We start from the raw sequence: 19,407 nt of genomic DNA, 5'->3' as shown, positions 1-19,407 counted from the left end.
CAGTTAATTTTAGAACATTTTCATCACCTCAAAAAGGAACACTGTCCCCATTAGCAGTCACTCCCCACTGCCCCCACCACACCCCCAACCCCTGGCAACTGCAAACCTGTTTCCTGTCTCCCCAGATTTGCCTGTTCCAGACATTTCCCATCAGTGGAATCATACAATACGTGTTGTTTTGTGTCTGTCTTCTTTCATTTAACGAAATGGTTTCAAGGCTCATCCGTGTGGCAGCATACATCCGTGCCTCATTCTTTTTGATGGCTGCATAATATTCCATCGTATAGAGGAGCCACACTTTGCAGCCCATTCATCAGTAGACGGGCAGTGGCTTGTTTCCACTTCCTGACTATCATGAATAGTGTTGCTGTGAACATTCATGGGAAGGTTTTACGTGAACATGTGTTTTCATTCCTCTTGGGTGCATACCTAGAATTGGAATAGTTAGATCACATGGTAATTCCATGTTTAACCATTTTGAGAAACTTTCAAACTGTTTTCCGAAGCAGCTGCACCATTTCGTATCCCCACCAGCAATGCGTAGGCTCTGAATTTCTCTTTCCACAGACTTTTGTTATTAAAAATAAATTGTTTAAAGAAGGAAAAAACAGCTCTCCATGATAAAACACACTGCTCTTCTGAAATCTCCCTTGGTATGTGTCTATGAGTCGATTTACAGCATGGGTGCAAGTTCCCAAGCCAGTGGACACACAGGGCCACAGAAGGGACACTGCCACGCTGGCCCAACTACCGCGCTCACACCGAAGGTGGCTTTGCCTGGCTGCGGACTCAGAGAGTGAAGCTGGGACGCCCTCAGAGGCGACTGTCCACCCAACCCTCACCACGCAGAGACAAAGACCAGCACACTTGGTCTCCTCCCCCCGGATAAGCTCTTGGAGAGGTGGCCCTGGCACCTGTGAAAATGTAAATGGCTGTCGGCCTTTGACGGTGCTGCTGACGGGTGACCAGAGTCCCTTGTGGTTGCATGTTTTCCGTGAGCACCGGGGCAGATTTAATACGGACAGCTCCTCCAGCCCCTGCAGGTAGCCCAGCCCAAGCTCCCACTTCCTTTGTACCAAACAGAAACGAGAGCATGGAAAAGGGAAGGGCATTTTCACATCTGAACGGCAACATTGCCGTACAATACCCTGAACTATATCTTCAAACAGATCTGTCTGAGAAGACAGTGATGGCACTGAGCCCGGCGTGCCGTCAGCTGCTTGAAGCCAGGTTCAGCACACGGATGCCAGGTTATAGAAGAAAACTTGTCGTAGGGATCGTCAGGCCGGAAGTCACTGTATTTACCTGAAGTTCGCACAGCTTCATCAGTTTCAGTGGAAATAACTAAAAATAGTTAAATAAATTAGTTAAAATTAAAGAAAAGAGGATGAGAAAACAAGCTACAGCCTGAGAGAAAACATTTACAAACCACATGCCTGACAAAAGACTCAGAGAATATATTCCTTAAACTCTCAAAACTCAACAGTAAAAACAAATAATTCAGTAAGAAAATGGGCAGAAGAGGCATTTCACCAGAGAGGCTGTACAGAGGGAAATGAACACAGGCAAAGACGTCGAATATCCTCTGCCACCGGGACCTGCACATTCACAATGAAATGTCACTACGCACCCATCAGCATGGCGGAAATAAAAAATAACGGCAACATTAAATGCTGACGAGGTCATGAGGAAACGAGATACTCATACACTGCTGGCGGGAATCTACAGTGGGGCAGCCACGGCGGAGACGGTGCGGCAGTGTTTTGCAAAACCAACCATGTGCTCACCTGCAACCCGCAATTGCATTCTGGGCATGCATCCCAGAGAAAGGAAGAGTTTCATCCACACAAAACCCATCACGATTGTTCAGAGCAACTTTATTTGTAACCACCAAGAACCAGAAACAACCACATGTCCAACAACAGATGAATGGCTCTACACGCGGGGGTGCAGCACACCCGGGGATCCCACTCAGCTGCAGAGAAAGAAGCAGTGATGCACAGAACGTCTCCGGCGGGTCTTCGGGGAAAGACCACCGTCTACTGCCACGCGAGGGAAAGAAGCCGTCCCCAGAGGTCACACCCTGTGTGATTCAATTTCTGTGACATTCTCAAAATGACAAATTTGGAGGATGTTGGAGTGGGGAAGGGGCTGGAGGCTGTGACCAAGAAGGATGGCAGGAGGAAGAGCTTTGCAGCTGCAGAAGGGCCTATATCTTGACTATGGAGGTCACGGGTGTGATAAATGGCAGAGAGCAGAGACGTTGTCCGGGGCACGTCCTGGTCGCGAGGCCGTCCTCTAGTGGAGGGATCTGGGGGAAGGACGCATGGGCTGCCTCTGTACTGCTGTGTCTGTCTTTGCAGCTTCCTGTACATCTGCAGTCGTTGCAACAGCTGCAGTGAGCTCCGAGAGTGCCTATACTCCAGCCTGGCGACAGAGCGAGACTCTGGCTCTTAAAAACTACTTTATTTTTTAAATGGCAGCAGGTGTTGCTTTGCCTCAGGAGAGTTGGACCGAGCCCATTTGCGGGTACGCACGAGAGGCCCTTGTGTTGCTTGGGGTCTGGGCACACTGTTGTGGTGACTGTGATTCCTGTATCATTTTATCTCACAAAGTTATGAAAAAAGCCTCATCGTCATAACGGCACCGCAAGACAGCAAGCAACTGCGATCGCCTTGGCAGAGGAGAAGCAAGGAAAGAAGGCCAGAGCAGCACTCGGTACCTCTGAAGTCCTCTCCTGCAATGCAACACGATTAGCCCAAAACAGAACGCGGCTATGGCCGGGGGCGGGGCAGCTGTTTGTGAGGACGGAATCGAGGCTGGGAGCTGCACACTGACCTGAGCATTCACGAAGTCATCGTGGAGGGTGTCAAATGCACTCACAGCTGCGTGCACGTGTCTGCCGCCCTCTTTCAGGGAGTGCAGATGCTCCCCTGTGCCAGGGCTTCACCTTGTGTGTGGAGGAAAACATTGTGGGAACTATGTTGGTGCTGATTTTTAATACAGAGTCTCACTCTGTTGCCCAGGCTGGAGTGCAGTGGCGCAATATTGGCTCACTGCAACCTTCGTCTCCCGGATTCAAGCAATTCCCCTGCCTCAGCCTCCTGAGTAGCTGGGACTACAGGCACCTACCACCATGCCCAGCTAATTTTTGTATTTTTTAGTAGAGACAGGGTTTCACCATGTTGGCCAGGGTGGACTTGAACTCCTGACCTCAGGTGATCCACCCACCTTGGCCTCCCAAAGTGCTGGGGTTTTAGGGGTGAGCCACCGCGTCCGGCTGGTACTGATTTTTAAGTCTATCTGTTCAATCATTTCGGCTGGAGCCATCATTATCTTGCTGAAGCAGCTGTTGGAATATTAACAAGAGGCAGTGGTAACAAGTGGAATGTAATTAGCACTCCTTGTTGCAGTGAATTTGCAGTTCTAACCGGGAACAATTTGCAGTGAGTCTGTGTGTGGTTGTAATTAACTTCGCAAGCACACACACAGCATGGAGCCCACCGGACCGCAGCCCGGGCTGTGGCCTGAAGGCTGATCCCTCTGAGTCGCCCCTGAGGTCCCACCGGCTGCTCCCATGCGCGGGTGCCCCTCTCTCAGCCTGGCATGTGCCTGTCTTCTCCGAACGCCCACCTGGTGTCCACCATTCTGGCCCTGTCAGCAGCTCCTTCATTCCATCATTTATTCCAGTGTTTTTCAAGCACCCATGATGCACCAGACTGGGACTTGCCCCCAGCCCCACAAAGCCCTGCGCTCCTGGGTTCTCCAGCCCCCACCAGGAAGCCTCCACACGGCGCAGGTGGTACCACCCTGCTGGGCTCACCTGGGGAAAGGATGAGCGAGCCGCCCACCTGGGCAGACAGGTGCCTGAGCTGGGTGGGAGGTGGGAACGGAGCCCAGGACCGCACAGGGGGTGCCGAGGAGCTCGATACCCAGGAGGCTCCCTGGAAGAGGAAGATTTCGAGCAGCCGCCCTCAGGCACCCCACGCGTGCTGACAGCCAAGCGTGGCTTATTGTCACGGGCATCGTTAAAGGAGAACATGAGGCCTGCCCGGGGGCTGAGAGGCGAGATGTGCCAGGGCAGGAACCCCCCGCACACACCATGCCAGTGCCGTGGGATCCCGGCAATGCAGCCTCCTGGTGAGGCCCATGTCCAGCTGGGGTTGCAGAGGGTGCGGTGGCTTCACACCCTGGACTGAACTCACCACCCTCCTCTTTCCCTCAAGCTTTGGTGGCTGGAGAATGACAGTCGACGGCCAGCACCTGGTTTGCAGAGGCTGCTCATCAGGGTGAATCTCCCCACGTGGTCAGGGCCACCCTCCCCTTTATTGATGACAAACTGAGGTACAAATACATTCAGTGCCTTTAGTGAATGTCACACCCAGAGGGTGACCACCTGCCAAGGCCGGTCACCAGTGGGGCATGATGCACTTGGTTTCCCAGCCTGCGGGTGCTGGACTCTCTCACAGACAGACCGGACAGACCAGAGCCTGAGGCCCCCAGCGTGAGACCCACGGTGGTTCTTGGCAGTTTCGTTTCACATCTTTCCCGGGGGCCCGTTTTCCACGGTTCTTAGACTTAACCTGAAGAATCCCTCAAAACCGTGTAATCAAATAATAAAATGTTCCATCTGCATAGATTAATTTACTTGCAATGAATACACAGACTTGGAGGGCACAATCCTATGCCCTTTGACAAACGTTTACAGCCGTGTGACAACACCCCACTCAAAATATGCAACACTGCATCACCCCGGAAAGTTCCCTCATGCCCCTTGCCCAGCCGCCACCTAACCCCCAACAAACCAGGCAACGACTTTCTGATTTTTTTTGGTCAGGGAGTAGCTTTGCCTTCTAGAACCTCACGTAAAGGTGATTAGGTAGCGTGCACTCCTTTGGGTCCGGCTTCTCTCACTCAGCTTGATGTCTGAGAGTCACGCCTGGTCTTGGGTGAGCCGTGGTTCCCGCCTTGTTCTTGCTGAGTAGTACCCCACTGGACGGACGTGGCACAACGGTGGCGTTTCCATTCACCATCAGAGAACACGGAGCTTCTTTCCCGACCGAGGAAACCACAAATAAAGCTGCTGTGAATATCCACGTACAAGTCTTTTGTGGGTACGTTTTTACTGCTCCTGGGTGAACACCTAGGAATGGAATCGCTGGATCCTAAGGGAGGTGTTTGTTCTATTTTATGAGAACAACCACCAACTATTTTTCAAAGTGATCACACCACTTTACCCTCTCAACAGCAACGGATTAGATTTTCCACTTGACGGCAGGCAGGGGGGCCAGGCATGTCTGCCCGGGTCGTTCTCACAGGCGTGTCTGCCCGGGTCGTTCTCACAGGCATGTCCACCCGGGTCGTTCTCACAGGCATGTCCGCCCGGGTCGTTCTCACAGGCATGTCCGCCCGGGTCGTTCTCACAGGCATGTCCGCCCGGGTCGTTCTCACAGGTATGTCTGCCCGGGTCGTTCTTCTCACAGGCCTGTCCGCCCGGGTCATTCTCACAGGCCTGTCCACCCAGGTCGTTCTTCTCACAGGCATGTCCGCCCGGGTCGTTCTTCTCACAGGCATGTCCGCCCGGGTCGTTCTTCTCACAGGTATGTCCGCCCGGGTCGTTCTTCTCACAGGCATGTCCGCCCGGGTCGTTCTCACAGGCATGTCCGCCCAGGTCGTTCTCACAGGCCTGTCCGCCCGGGTCGTTCTCACAGGCCTGTCCGCCCGGGTCGTTCTCACAGGCATGTCCGCCTCGGTCGTTCTCACAGGCATGTCCGCCCGGGTCGTTCTCACAGGCATGTCCGCCTCTGTCGTTCTTCTCACAGGCATGTCCGCCTGGGTCGTTCTCACAGGCGTGTCCCCCTGGGTCGTTCTTCTCACAGGTCTGTCTGCCTGGGTCGTTCTCCTCACAGGCATGTCCGTCCGGGTCGTTCTCACAGGCCTGTCCGCCCGGGTCGTTCTCACAGGCATGTCCGCCTGGGTCGTTTTCACAGGCCTGTCCGCCCGGGTCGTTCTTCTCACAGGCCTGTCCGCCCGGGTCATTCTTCTCACAGGCGTGTCCGCCCGGGTCGTTCTTCTCACAGGCGTGTCCGCCCGGGTCGTTCTCACAGGCATGTCCGCCTGGGTCGTTCTTCTCACAGGCGTGTCCGCATGGGCCATTCGCCTCACAGGGGTGTCCGCCTGGGTCATTCTCACAGGCGTGCAATGGCCCCTTGCTGTCATTCTAATTTGCATTTCCCTGGTGACTAATTGCAAACAGCTTTTCATGTTGGTCTCTTTGTTATGTCTTACAGAAGCTACTTCTATATTCTGCATATAAGTTATTTGCCAGGCATTTGAAGGGACTTCAAAAAGTTCACAGAAAAATAAAATTAAAAGATAAAAATAAAAATGTAAACTTTATTTCTCAACATAAGCTCCCCCAAGGTCAAGACACTTTTATAAGTGATGAAACCAGCCATTTAGTCCATCCCTAAAGTACTGAGGGTCCTGGGAATTTAACCATATCAATGCAGTCTTTTTTACATTACTGACTGAAGAAAAATGAGTGTTCTTTAAAACTAGTTTTTAAGATTAAGAAGAAAAAAGTCAGAAGGAGGCAAATCAAAACTGTAAGGTGGGTGCCAGATACCTCCAGCATCCCCCAAACTTGCCATAACCTTGGCTCTTGACCAGTCAGCTTTTGCCGTGACTTGAGCACCTCCACCTCTCCGTAGCCGTTGCTTCGATTGGCTTTGTCTTCAGGGTGGTACTGGGAAAGCCATGTCTCTTGCTACAATTCTTCAAGGAAATGCTTCAGGATCTTGATCCCACTTGTTTAAGATTTCCACAGAAAGCTCTGCTCTTGTCTCCAGCTGATCTGGGCACAACAGTTTTGGCACCCATCAAATGGAAAATTTGCCCAACTTTAATTTTTCAGTCAGAATTGTGTCAACTGAACCAACTGAGACGTCTATGGTGTTGGCTATTTTTTCTGCTGTTAATCGCTGGGCCTTTTCAATGAGGGCATGAACAAGATTAATTTTTTCCTCAAAAACTGATATGGATGGTCTGCCACTGAAGGCTTCAACTTCAATATTGTCTTGCCTCTTCTTGAAGCAGGTTATCCGTTTGTAAACTGCTGATCTCACTGGGACATTGTCCCCGTAAACTTTTTGTAAAGTATCAGTGATTTCACATTCTTTCACAAAGCTTCTTCACAAATTTGGTGTTTCTTCTTTCTTGCTTCAATTTTAGCAGAATTCATGTTGCTCCAGTAACAGCTCTTTTCAAACTGATGTCTTTTCTTTTCTTTTTTTTTTTTTTTTTTTTTTTCCTGAGACGGCGTTTCACTCTTGTTGCCCAGGCTGGAGAGCAGTGGTGCAATCTTGGCTCACTGCAACCTCTGCCTCCCAGGTTCAAGCGCTTCTCCTGCCTCAGCCTCCTGAGTAGCTAGGACTACAGGCATGCGCTACCACACCCAGCTAATTTTTGTACCTTTAGTAGAGACTGAGTTATACCATGTTGGCCAGGCTGGTCTCAAACTCCTGACCTCAGGTGATCCACCTGCCTCGGCCTCCCAAAGTGCTGGGATTACAGGCATGAGCCACTGTGCCCAGCCCAAACTGATGTCTTATCCTTCTTAGTGCCTCACATCAGATCCTGTTCAGATATGTTATAACAAATTAGTATGAGCTTATTTTTGCACAAACAGTTTTTGAAATCTCTGCATAGCTTTTCACAATACACATTTTCCTTAAAGGTTTTGAAGACCCTTTGTGTGACTGCAGATGCTTCTACAGTCTGTGACTTGTCTTCTCCTTGTCCTAAAGGTGGCTTTGATGGTCTTTTAAAATTCTGATTGAAGAACAGTTTACCAATTTACCAGTTTTGGTTAATTTTTGGTTAATGCTTTTTGTGACTTTTCTAGGGAATCTTTGCCTATGTCAAGGTCAAAAATATGTCTTGGCCTAGTTCATAATATTAGAGGGGAAGCTGCAGGATTTCTGTCCATGCCCTTTGTGACACTGAGGAAGGTCCGAGTGCCCGTTGAATTGAAATTTTGGGTCTGCATCTATTTAGATGCTCATATAGGTTTCTCCTTTATGTTAATATGGTAAAAATAAAATCACTGATTTTTGAATATTGAACCAATCTTGCATTCTAGAGATAAATATTCCTCAGTCATAATGCATAATACTTTTGTTATATTGCTGGATTTGACTTGTTAATACATTTGGCCCTCCATATCTACAGGTTTCTCATTCACAGATTCAGCCAACCTGAGATGGAAAGTACTCAAAAGTAAGATAAATAAAAAAATGAAGATACAACCATAAAAAAAAATACAAATGAAAATAATACAGTATAAGAACTATTTACACAACATTTACATTCTATTAGGTATATAGATAATCTAGGGATGATTTAACGTATATGGGTGGATATGGGTATGCTATGCAAGTACATATTATGTGCAAATACTATGCCATTTTATATGAGTGACTTGAGCATCCTTGGGTTTTGGTATCTGCAGGGGCTCCTGAAACCATTCCCCCGCCTGTGCACATCAGCAGACTGGAAAGATGGTCTCTGACTTAAAATACTTTTGCTTTACCATGGTGTAAAAGCGACACCCATAAGTGCTCAGTTTATGATGGGTTACATCTGGATGAACCTGCCATAAGTCAAAAACCCCATAAATCGAAGGCTTAGCTGGACATAGCCCTATCGTAAGTTGAGGAGCACCTGTATTTTGTTAAGGGTTTCTGTGTCTTTGTTCATAAGGAATATTTGGTCTGTAATGTTGTTTACTTGGAATGTCTTCATCATCAACTCTGGGATCAGGGTGATGCTGGCCTTGTACGCAGGAGCCAACTCACCATGGCCCACAAGGGCCAACTGTGTACATCTCTCCCCACCTCTGCACACCAAAGTCACGTTGGTAACTTGACGTCAGCCATGGTCTAAGTATGTACATCACAGAAATTGGCAAACACTGCAAATCCTACTTTTTCCCCAGAAAGCTAGTTGTTAAATATTTACCAGTGAACCATTGGCTGGCCTCATAAAACAAACTGTTTTTCCTCATGCTCTGTTTTCTGAGTTTGTGTGAGATTTATAATATCTCTTCCTTAAGTGTCTGACAGAAATCTCCGGTGAAGCCAGCTGTGCCTGGAGGCTTCTTTGTGCCAAGGTCTGGTTGTTAGGAATTCAGTTTATTTAACAGATGTGGGTCTATTCTCTTTCTTCTCATGTCAGTTTTTGTTAGTTGTGTTTTTCAAGGGATTTTTCTGTTTTATCTATGTTATCTAACCTATTGGCATAAAGTTGTTCATAATACTCCCTTATTACCTGTCTAATCTTTAGAATACTATTCCTGATGTAGAAAATGTGTGTTTTATCTTTTGTTCTTGATCACTCTTGCTAAGGGTTTATCAACTTTATTTATCTTTTCAAAGAGCTAACTTTTGGTTGTGTTGATTTTCTCTATTGTTTGCCTATTTTCTGCCTCATTGCTTTCTTTTCTTACCATTATTTTTCTCTTCCTTCTACTTGTTTTAAGTAGAGTTGAGTTTAATTTGATCTTATTTTCCTATCTTCTTAGATGGAAACTTAAATAATTGATTTTAGACATTTGGACCTTTCTGCTTTTCTAATATAAACATTTAAAGCTTTTTTGGAAGCACTGCCTTAGCTGTATCCCACAAATTCTGATATGTTATATTTTTATTTCATTTCACTAGAAATATTTTTTGGCTTCTGTTATGGTCTTTTCTTGACCCCATGGGATATTTAGAAATGCATTGCTTAATTTCCAAATATTGAGGGCTTTCCTGAATATCAAATAAATTTCTTAGTTAATTTTTTTGTAATAATAGAATATACTCTTAAAGATTCCAATCTTTTGAAATGTATTGAGGCTTATGTTAAAGTCCAACATATGATCTGTCTTAGTGAATTCTCCAAATATTTGAAAAAAAAAAAGTGGATATTCTGCAGTGTTTGGTGTAGGGTTCTATTAATGCCAGTTAGGTCAAGTGCATTGGTAGTATTATTCATATCTTATTACTAATGTTTTGTCAACTTGTTCTATCAAAGACTGAGAGAAGGGTGTTAAAATCTCCAACTATGGCTGTGAGTTTGTCTATTTCTCTCTTTAATTATGTCAATTTTGCGTATTTTCACATATTTAAATTATGTTATTATGTGCTACATATTTATGACTGATGTCCTGAGGAAATGAGCCTTTTTTCATTGTGAAATGTACTTCCTTATCTCTGTTGATGTTACTTGTCTTAAACCTTGTCTGGTATGGATGCAGCCACCCTGGCTTTCTTGTGCTCACTGTTTGTGTCACACACCTGTCCATCCTTGTCCTTTCTACCTCCCTGGGTCTTTCAAGTGTGTCTCTTGAACGCAGCATACCATCGGGTTTCAAGTGTGTCTCTTGGACGCAGCATACCATCGGGTCTTGCTTCTTTGGTCCAGTGTGATCATTTACGCTTCTGAACTCGAGGGTATAATCCATCTACATGATACAATTCGGACACAGTTCAGTTTAAGTCTACCATCTTGCATTTGTTTTCTTTTTGTTTCACATGGTCTTTGACCCTATGTTCTACTTCTATCTTATTCTGGGTAAATAAAATGCTTTTTAGTGTTTTATTTTATCTCCTCTATTGACTTAATATAAATAGAACTGTTTTTAGTGGTTGCTGTAGGAGTTAAAACATGCATTCTTAACTTACAACAGACCACTTACAATTAATACTGAATCACTTTACATACAATTTAAACAAGTTTATAACAATATGATTCAATTACTCACCCCTTGTTTTTGGTGCTATTGTTGACAAATACACTTACTTCCGCATATGTTATAAATTTGAAAACACTTATGGACTCAAATGTTTACCTTTTTCAATGCTGTTAATTCCCTCCTATAGATATTAAATTACATCTGGTTTCATTTCACTGCAGCCTGGAGAACTTTATTTAATATTTCTGGTAGTTTATGTCTCCTGGCAACGGATTTTCTTGACTTTAAAAAAACTCAAAATGTCTTTATTTAACCCTCATTTATGAAGGATAACTTTTATTGAATATGGTGCTAGACAAGCTTTTTTTCAAACTAAGCACTTTTAAGGTATTATTCCATTGTCTTCAGGAATCCATTGTTTAAAACGAAAATCAGCTATGTTTCCCTGTGCATAAGTGTCCTTTTTCTCTGACTGCTTTTAAGATTTTCCCCTGATCTTCAGTTTTGGCAGTTTACCATGAAGTGCCTGTTTGGTTTTCTTTGTATTTGTTGTGTTTCTCACAGCTGTGCATTAATATTTTTCACCAAATTTGGGAAACATTTGGCTATTAGTTTTTCAAACTTTTTCTACCTTTCTCTCTCTCTCTCCTCTTTTTGGGATATTATTACATATATATTAGGTCACTTTATATGTTAGTTCCATATATTAACATACAACATATATTATCCCCACAGGTCACTAAGTCTCTGTTCTTTTTCTCTGTTCTTCCAGTTGGATAATTTCAATTGATCTGTCCTCAAATTTTCTGATATTTTCTTCTGCTGTTAAGCCACACAGTGAATTCCCATCTGTTCACTCATTATATCCTCAAAAATATTTATAAGGCATTCCAAAGTTCCTGTCTGCAAATGTCAACATCTGTATCATTGCAAGTTCTATTTTTATTTTCTGCCTTTTTTCTTAATTTTTTGTATTTCAACATGTGTATGTTTAATGTGTAACTGCTGTACTGAGATATAAGTTACATACCATGCAATTCACTCACTTAATAAAAGGGTATCATTCAATGGTGTGTGGTATACTCAGAGTTGTGAAACTATCCTCACAGCCAATTTAAGAACATTTTCATCATCCCCATCCCCATGCCCAGCTGCGTAGCACCCCCTCGCCCCCCCCCCAGGCAGCACCCCCTCGCCCCTCCCAGGCAGCAACCCCTCATCCCCTCCCAGGCAGCACCCCCTCATCCCCACCCAGGCACACCCCCTCGCCCCTCCCAGGCACACCCCCTCATCCCCCCCAGGCAGCACCCCCTCACCCCTCCCAGGCAGCACCCCCTCATCCCCTCCCAGGCAGCACCCCCTCATCCCCCCCCAGGCACACCCCCTCGCCCCTCCCAGGCAGCACCCCCTCATCCCCCCCAGGCACACCCCCTCTCCCCTCCCAGGCAGCACCCCCTCACCTCTCCCAGGCAGCACCCCCTCGCCCCTCCCAGGCAGCACCCCCTCATCCCCTCCCAGGCACACCCCCTCGTCCCCTCCCAGGCACACCCCCTCGTCCCCTCCCAGGCATACCCCCTCGCCCCTCCCAGGTACACCCCCTCGTCCCCTCCCAGGCACACCCCCTCACCCCTCCCAGGCACACCCCCTCGCCCCTCCCAGGCAGCACCCCCTCACCCCTCCCAGGCAGCACCCCCTCATCCCCTCCCAGGCAGCACCCCCTCGCCCCTCCCAGGCAGCACCCCCTCACCCCTCCCAGGCAGCACCCCCTCATCCCCCCCAGGCACACCCCCTCATCCCCCCCAGGCACACCCCCTCGCCCCTCCCAGGCCCTGGCAGCACAGAATTCACTCTGTGTCTCTGTGGATTTGCCTGCTCCATGCATCTCCTATCAATGGACTCATCGGTCTTTTGTGTGTGGTTTCTTTCATGTTATATCATCTTTTCAAGCCTCATTTGTGTTGTAGAGTGTGTCTGAACACCACTCATTTTTAAGGTAAATAATATCCCATGGTGTGAACAGACCTCTGGTGCCCATCCATGCCTCTGCTGATGAGCGTTCGGGCTGCTGGGACGGTCTGAACCATCTGAAACCCCCTGGATCCTGTGCTGCTGATTCTGACATCAGGGGTCCCGAGCACACGCTTGGCAATCCTAGAGTCTCTGATGGAACAGCGGCTGGCATCACCCAGGCACCTGCTACATGCCGAGCATGGAGCTGAATGCACACACGGCCCCACCTGACCTCAAACAGATGGGCTGGGCCGCTGCTGGCCCCGTTTGTCAGATGAGAAGACTGGAGGCGGCTCCAGGTCACAGAGCTGTGAGATAACAGGCAGGAGCCCCCAGTGAGTCCAGAGCTCACCCTTCCAGGCCCCCACCTCCCATGGGCTGCATCTTCAATCTCCAGGTCCCAAGCAGCTCAGGACAAGGCTGCTTCCTGATTCTGGGTCTTCCTGGGAACTCACAGCCTGGCACTAAGGCCACCAGTCCCAGTATCTGTTTTCCCAACAGCCCTGTGCTGGCATTACATTCGTGTTCTGTTGGCACAAGAGGAACCTGGTCTGCATGGTCCCAAGCAACAGACGGGAATGTTTAACTTGTGTATTGATCTGGCAGCTCTCCAGTGACTTGGGATTTAACAGAATGATTCACTTTCCACCTGGGTTGGTTGGTTTGTTTTTGAGACGGTCTCGCTCTGTTGCCCAGGCTGGAGTACAGTGGCACAATCATGGCTCACTGCAGCCTCCACCTCCTGGTCTCAAATGATCCTCCCACTTCAGCCTCCTGAGTAGCTGGGACTACAGGCATGTGCCACCATACCCAGCTAATTTGTATTTTGTTTTTTGTAGAGACAGGGTCTCACTATGTTGCCCAGGCTGGTCTTGAACTCCCTCCCGGCCGCCAGCAATCCTCCTGCCTAGGGCTTACAAAGCACTGGATCTACAGGCATGAGCCACCACACCAGCTTATCTGGGCATTTTGACATCATGGAGACGCAGCACAGAATTGACCTGAGGGACCTGACAGCCGACCCACTCTGAGGTTTCTGGGTCTGAAGCTGGGCCCAGGCCTGCATGCACACAGCTTTTCCCAGCACGTGCCTGTCCCTTCGACTCAGTGCACACAGAAACCAGATGAGCCCGTGACTGCTGGGACAGAGGCTGCCTCGAGTCCCCCACAGCCGGAATGTCCCCTCCAGACAGAGGCCTGGAACAAACAAGGCTCAACTAAAAATAGACTTAAGCATGAGAGATTCAGAGGAAGGCAGCTATTTTTGGTTTGGTGTATTTTTGCAAGAAAAGATGAGAAAAAGAGGCTCCCTCAAGGCTGGAGAGGGAGGTGTGTAAGAGGGGCACGAGGGACTTGGGGAGAAGCCACAGCTCCTTTTGTCTGTCCTGGGCTGAATCGTATGCCCAAAATGTTGAAGTCCCGACCCCCAGGAAAGCTAGGGGAGCTCTGGTTGGAAGCAGAGTCCTTGCAGATGTTATCGGTTAAGATGCAGTGACACTGGATTGGGGGGGGCCTCAAATTCAGTAACTGTTCTTATAAGGAGCAGGAGATATGGAGACACAGGCAGAAGCCATGTGAGATGGGGTGACAGTGATGCAGCCACCAGCCAAGGACACCAGGAGCCCCCAGCGTGCCGGGCACTGAGCTGCATGTAGTGCAGCAGGAGCCACGTGGTGACCCTGGCTTCGTGTCTGGGAGGGCGGTGGCTGGCAGACCCCTCCCCACCAGGTGACGAAACACGTGCAAAGACAGCCGCCCGGGCAAGTGCCCGGGGAGACGCAGAGCCCCAGGCGGGGAAGGGCAGGGAAGGGCTGTCCTAGGAGGAGGCACTTGCCGAGGAGGCAGCCGCCATGCTGGTAGGAGGAGACTGAGATCCACCCGACTCGGCAGGGGCTGGGAGTGCCGGTCAGCAGAACACGCCAGGGGAACGGGTGGGCACAGCGTCTTGGAGGGGATTTGCCCGCGAAGCACCAGGTCTCCCAGTGGAACCTGAGCAGGATCCCATGGCCTGAGATGGGACTGCATCTGGCTCCAGCCCCTACCCCTCATCCGTGCCCACGTGCACCCCAGCCCAGACCATGCCCAGCCGATCACAGGCCAGGTGAGCTTGAAGGTGCTTGGAGCGGTCAGAGTCCAGCCAGGCTGGGTCTCAGAGCGACCCCCGTCTCCAGCCTCGGACAAGGTGCCCCTCTCCAGCCTCAGACACTGGCCTGGCCTGACGGGAGGGGCGTGGCTGGCAGAGGTTTTTTCCCGGGTCTGATCAGAGCCAGAGCACAGGAGGGTTTCCCTGTGGCGGGTGTTGATGCTTTGGGAAAATGGGTTCCTGGTCGCAAGGTTGACATCCCCCTGGCAGAGTGGGCCGTGCCAAGGTCAGGACACGAAGCATCTTCTCCTGGGTTGGCTGGAGTCAGGGGCAGCCGGCAGCCTTAGGGGTGGGGGAGGCGGGTGTCATGGACGTCAGTCCCACTTCCTCTCCTGCAGCCACATGAGGCCCACCCGCCTCCTCATCCCTGTGCCCAAACCCACACCCTGGCACCCAGCACTTGGAGGTGCCCACAGATGTGTCCGTGACCATCCTGGGACGTGGCCGGCCGTGTGTGTGCCGCAGTCCCCGGGCTGGCTGGGAGGTGCCCTCGGAATGATTCATGCAGTGACTTCCCTGTCACCTGGCCCATGGCAAGTGCTCTGGGGACAGCAACGGTGGTGCAGCGAACATCATCCCAGGCCTGCAGCTCCCACCCACGGGCCACAGGCTGTGCCTAAACCTCCCCTCAGGCCTGCAGCTCCCACCCACGGGCTGTGCCCAAACCTCCCCTCGGGCTTTGGGCCAGGTGGATGCAGTGAGCAGGGGGTGCGCTGGGCAGAGGGGTCTCCAGGTAGGGACCTTAGAAAAGGATTCCTTCTGTGCTGCCAGTCAGGCCCCTCCAGGTGCTGTCTGGAGAAGGATTTCAAAGTCCAGCCCCATGCCGTCCACCCAGGCTTCCCTGAGAGCCACGACCCAGGGCCCTGTTTCTTGAGAAAATCCCAGCATGAAAAACAGCTGGGAGGAAAGCAGTTTGCTGGGCCTCCAAGGCCCCTTGGAGAGCACCCTCCCGAGGAGGCCTCTGAACCACCCGTGCCACCGGAACAGCTGCAGCCGCCTGGAGAGCCAGAGAGAGCCGGGTAGGGCCCGGGGATGGTGCTGGCTCGCAGAACACGCCCCCGCCCGCGTTCCAAACGAAAGCACATCACCCCCAAGCGACTCGACCTAAGGGCGAGTTTTAAAAGGAGCACTTACTTATTTTTAGAGTGTGCTTTTCACTCAGGATCACACGACGGAGCTCAATTGCAATAAAAATAGTGCAATCCCGCCAGCAAGAAGCCCATTCGGCAACGTGTCCTTTTGTTCAAAATAAAGTGCAAAATGATTTCTCGCAATAACACCAGCAACTGGCTTCAAAGGCCAGCTGGGTTGGCTGAAGGATAAATGACTAAGCGTACGCTGGGTGCTGCGGAGGAAGCTCAACCGGCCAGGGCTGTGCTCCAGAGCCTGCTTTTCCAACACAGACGCAGCCAGGGAGGCCGGGTCAGGTGGCGGCGTCCAGGTTCCCAGGCTGGCAGGCGCGGAGGCCAGAGAGCAGGCATACCTTCGGGTACTGACTCCTGGGGCACACAGCAGGTTCCTCCCGGGAGGCCCAGGCGGAGGCAGCACAGCCTCTCTCTGTTTTCCTGCAGGCCGACGGGGATTCTCAGTGTGGTCCGCTAAGAAGATGAGTGAGCCCCAGAGCTGAGTGTCTGGGCTGTGGATTGTGATGCAGCTGGAAAAACACAACCAGGACCACCTCGCAGGAAGCACAGGAAGACTCAGGCACAGAGAGGGTCAAGAACTGGCCAAGGTCACACAGCAGGTGTGTGGGGAGCTGCGGTTTGAACCCAGCTCCAGAGTGGGTGCCTTACCCCTCACTGTCGTCCACAGGGGACCACTGAGGGTCCCTTCCCCCGGCAAGTGTTAGACGAGCCCGGCTTTGCTGCTCCTTGGGGTGCTCCCCCTTCGGCACACCTGAGCCACCTGGAAACACTCGGACAAATCTCAGGCATTCCACTCTGATGAAGGCGTCAGGGAAGAGCGAGGGACTGTGCTTCAAGGGGAGAGCTCAGGTTGAGAGAGGAGAGCTGGGCCCAGGGTAGGGTGGTGAGGGGCCACCCGAGGGGGCCGCACCACCTCCCTGCTTGCCACTGCAGGCTGGACCCGCTCTGCCCACCTATCTCCTCCACCGCCTGGGAGAAGACCCATCCGGGCCCAGAGGGCGAAGGCAGGGCGGAAATGGCCTCGGTCCTCTGCTCCCGAGAGTCCTGCCTGTGCCCAATGTGGCTGAAGTGACCCAGAGCCCGGAAGGACGTGGAGGACAAAGCTTGCTCAGTGCCCCTCACGTCCTGGGCTTTGGCCTCCCCAGAAGCAGCCTCTCCACGGAGGAGGCCTGTGTTTTACTTAACGTGTCCAGGGCCTCGGCTGTGTCCCAGGAAAGCGGGTTTCTGGGTGAGCTCTTCCTCCTCTTGGGAGAATGGAAGCCAGCCTGCCCCATGTGGCTGAGGTGGCGGAGCCGGACCCACACCCTGAGCTGTCCTGTCTGGGACGTGAGCAGGACTCGGAGAAACAACCCTTGCAAATTCTCTGTGGATGACAGTGAGGGGCCACGGCACACACTCTGGAGCCAGGTGCCTGGACTCAAACCCCAGGCTGGACTCAAACACACACGTGTGCTGTGTGACCCTGGACCTGTTCTTTCGCCTCTCTGTGCCTCAGTCACCGCCCCTCCAAAACGAGGCTGCAGCAGCTTACTCAGAGAGGAATCAAGGCTGAGGACTCTGGGTCTTCACCCGCTGGCCCTCCTGGCCCTGTCCTGGAGCCCGGAGACATAGACAAAGCCTCCCGGGGTGGGTGCTGCTGGAGGAGGGGTCAGTGTAGTGGTGCTGTTTTGCTGATGGATAAAACTTTCTCTCATTTTGATTAATAATGACTAAAAACTGTGTTTATTATTCGTTTGTTTTCTGTCCTGCTGGGACTTCAGTCACAAAACGATTCTCACAGACTCTGAGTCGAGGTGCCGCAGGGACAGGGTCTTTCTAGACGGCGTTTCACGAGGCCGCCAGAGGACGTGTGGTGCTGAGATGCAAAACAGAACCGGCAATAATTCAACTCTGAATATTTTGCCTTTAATTACAATAAACTAATAAAGATTTCAGATGCTCTCATTTTAATAGAATGCAGAGTTATAATTGGTGACCTATTTTAAGCAATTTAATTTCCAATGACCTGTTTTCCAAATTAACATAGTAATCAAGGCCAGGGTGCTGTTCAGGGAGCCAGACCCTCCAAGGGTCCCACACCTGCGCCGTGTAAAGGTGCATCTCTTACTAATGTGCTCATAGAAAGAGGTGCTAAATTACGGAAAGGTTTCTTTCTACAGCATCTAATGAGCCTGGATTTCTAAATCAAAGCATAATCAAAGAAAATGAGCGAGGACATCTTGAGCATCTGTAAAAATCACTGTTGAAGCCACAACCCTCAATGACTTTGAAGCTCTCCTCGGGACTGGAGCGTATGTCCTCCCCCAGGCAGAGATTGCTCTCAGAGGCTCCTCCAAAACCCCCAGGCAGGAGGGCAGGAGGGAGGGTGAGTCACACACCCCAGCCTCAGGTGCCCTACCGCTGCCTCCCAGGGACCACTATGCTTCTGGGCCACCAGAACGGGAGCAAGGTGGGGAAGGTGGGGCAGGAGAGAAACAGGAAGGAGGGAGAGGAAAGAAGAGAGGGAGATGGACTGGCTTCGGCTACCCCAGAGTACAGGAATGTCATCACACCAGCCCTCCAGCGCCTGAAAGAGTCAGTGAGAGGCAGGTGGGGTGTGGATCAGGCCTGATCTCCCCTGGTCTCCTCCTGCAATGCCCAGATTCTTGTCCCTGTACTTCCTTCTCCTTCCTCCCTCCTCCTCCCTCCTCCTCCCTTCCTCCTCCCTCCTCCTCCCTTCCTCCTCCCTCCTTCTCCCTCTCTCCTCCCTCCTCCTCTTTCCTCCTCCCTCTCCCTTCCTCCTCCTCCCACTTCTCTTCCCTCCTCCCTCCGCTTTCCTTCCCTCTTCCCCCTTCCCCTCCCTCCTCCCCCTTTCCCTCCCTCCTCCCCACTCCCTCTCCCCTTCTCCCTCTTCTCATCCCTTCCTCCTCCTCCCTTCTCCCTTCCTCCTCTTTCCTCCTCCCTCCTCCCTCTCTCCTACTTTCCTCCCTCCTCCCTCCTCCCTCCTCCCTCCTCCCCGCACTATCCATTTGCAGGCTGCCTGGTCCTAGCCCACATCCAAGGGCCTGTCTCAGCTACAAAGTTCTGCTCTCTGCTTTTAAATGAGGACACAAGGTGGTTTCCAAAACACATGTACAAGGCAGAAATTGCTCTTGAAACGGCAGATGAGCAAGACACGGCCCTTCTTCCCGTTCGCAGTAGAGGCTGGAAGAAACCCCCATTGTCTCAGAAATGGAAACAAGTTCCCTGCTCAGCAGAGCTGGTTTCCTATGGATAGAGCTGCTGGCTCTCTGGAACCTTCCTCCCCACCCGGGACCCCAAACAGCCTTGGGGTTGTGTAGGAAGGAAGGGGATGTCCCAGGCTGGAGGCCGGCAGGGCAGCTGGAATACAG

At 50.8% G+C, this 19,407-nt stretch overlaps 1 long non-coding RNA gene across 1 annotated transcript; it reads right to left on the bottom strand.

Moving 5' to 3' along the window:
- Positions 1-110: 110 nt before the first annotated feature.
- Positions 111-16,590, bottom strand: LOC105470505 (uncharacterized). Its single transcript, XR_980547.3, has 3 exons — positions 16,026-16,590; positions 10,341-10,507; positions 111-1,344 (listed from the first exon to the last, which is right to left on the bottom strand). It is a non-coding gene; the product is annotated as an uncharacterized lncRNA (long non-coding RNA).
- Positions 16,591-19,407: the final 2,817 nt, after the last annotated feature.

Source organism: Macaca nemestrina, chromosome 15 (genome assembly GCF_043159975.1).
Source record: "Macaca nemestrina isolate mMacNem1 chromosome 15, mMacNem.hap1, whole genome shotgun sequence".
Taxonomy (NCBI): Eukaryota; Metazoa; Chordata; class Mammalia; order Primates; family Cercopithecidae; genus Macaca; species Macaca nemestrina.
The sequence above is the reverse complement of the archived record's forward strand: the minus strand, read 5'-3'. Positions and strand labels throughout refer to the sequence as shown.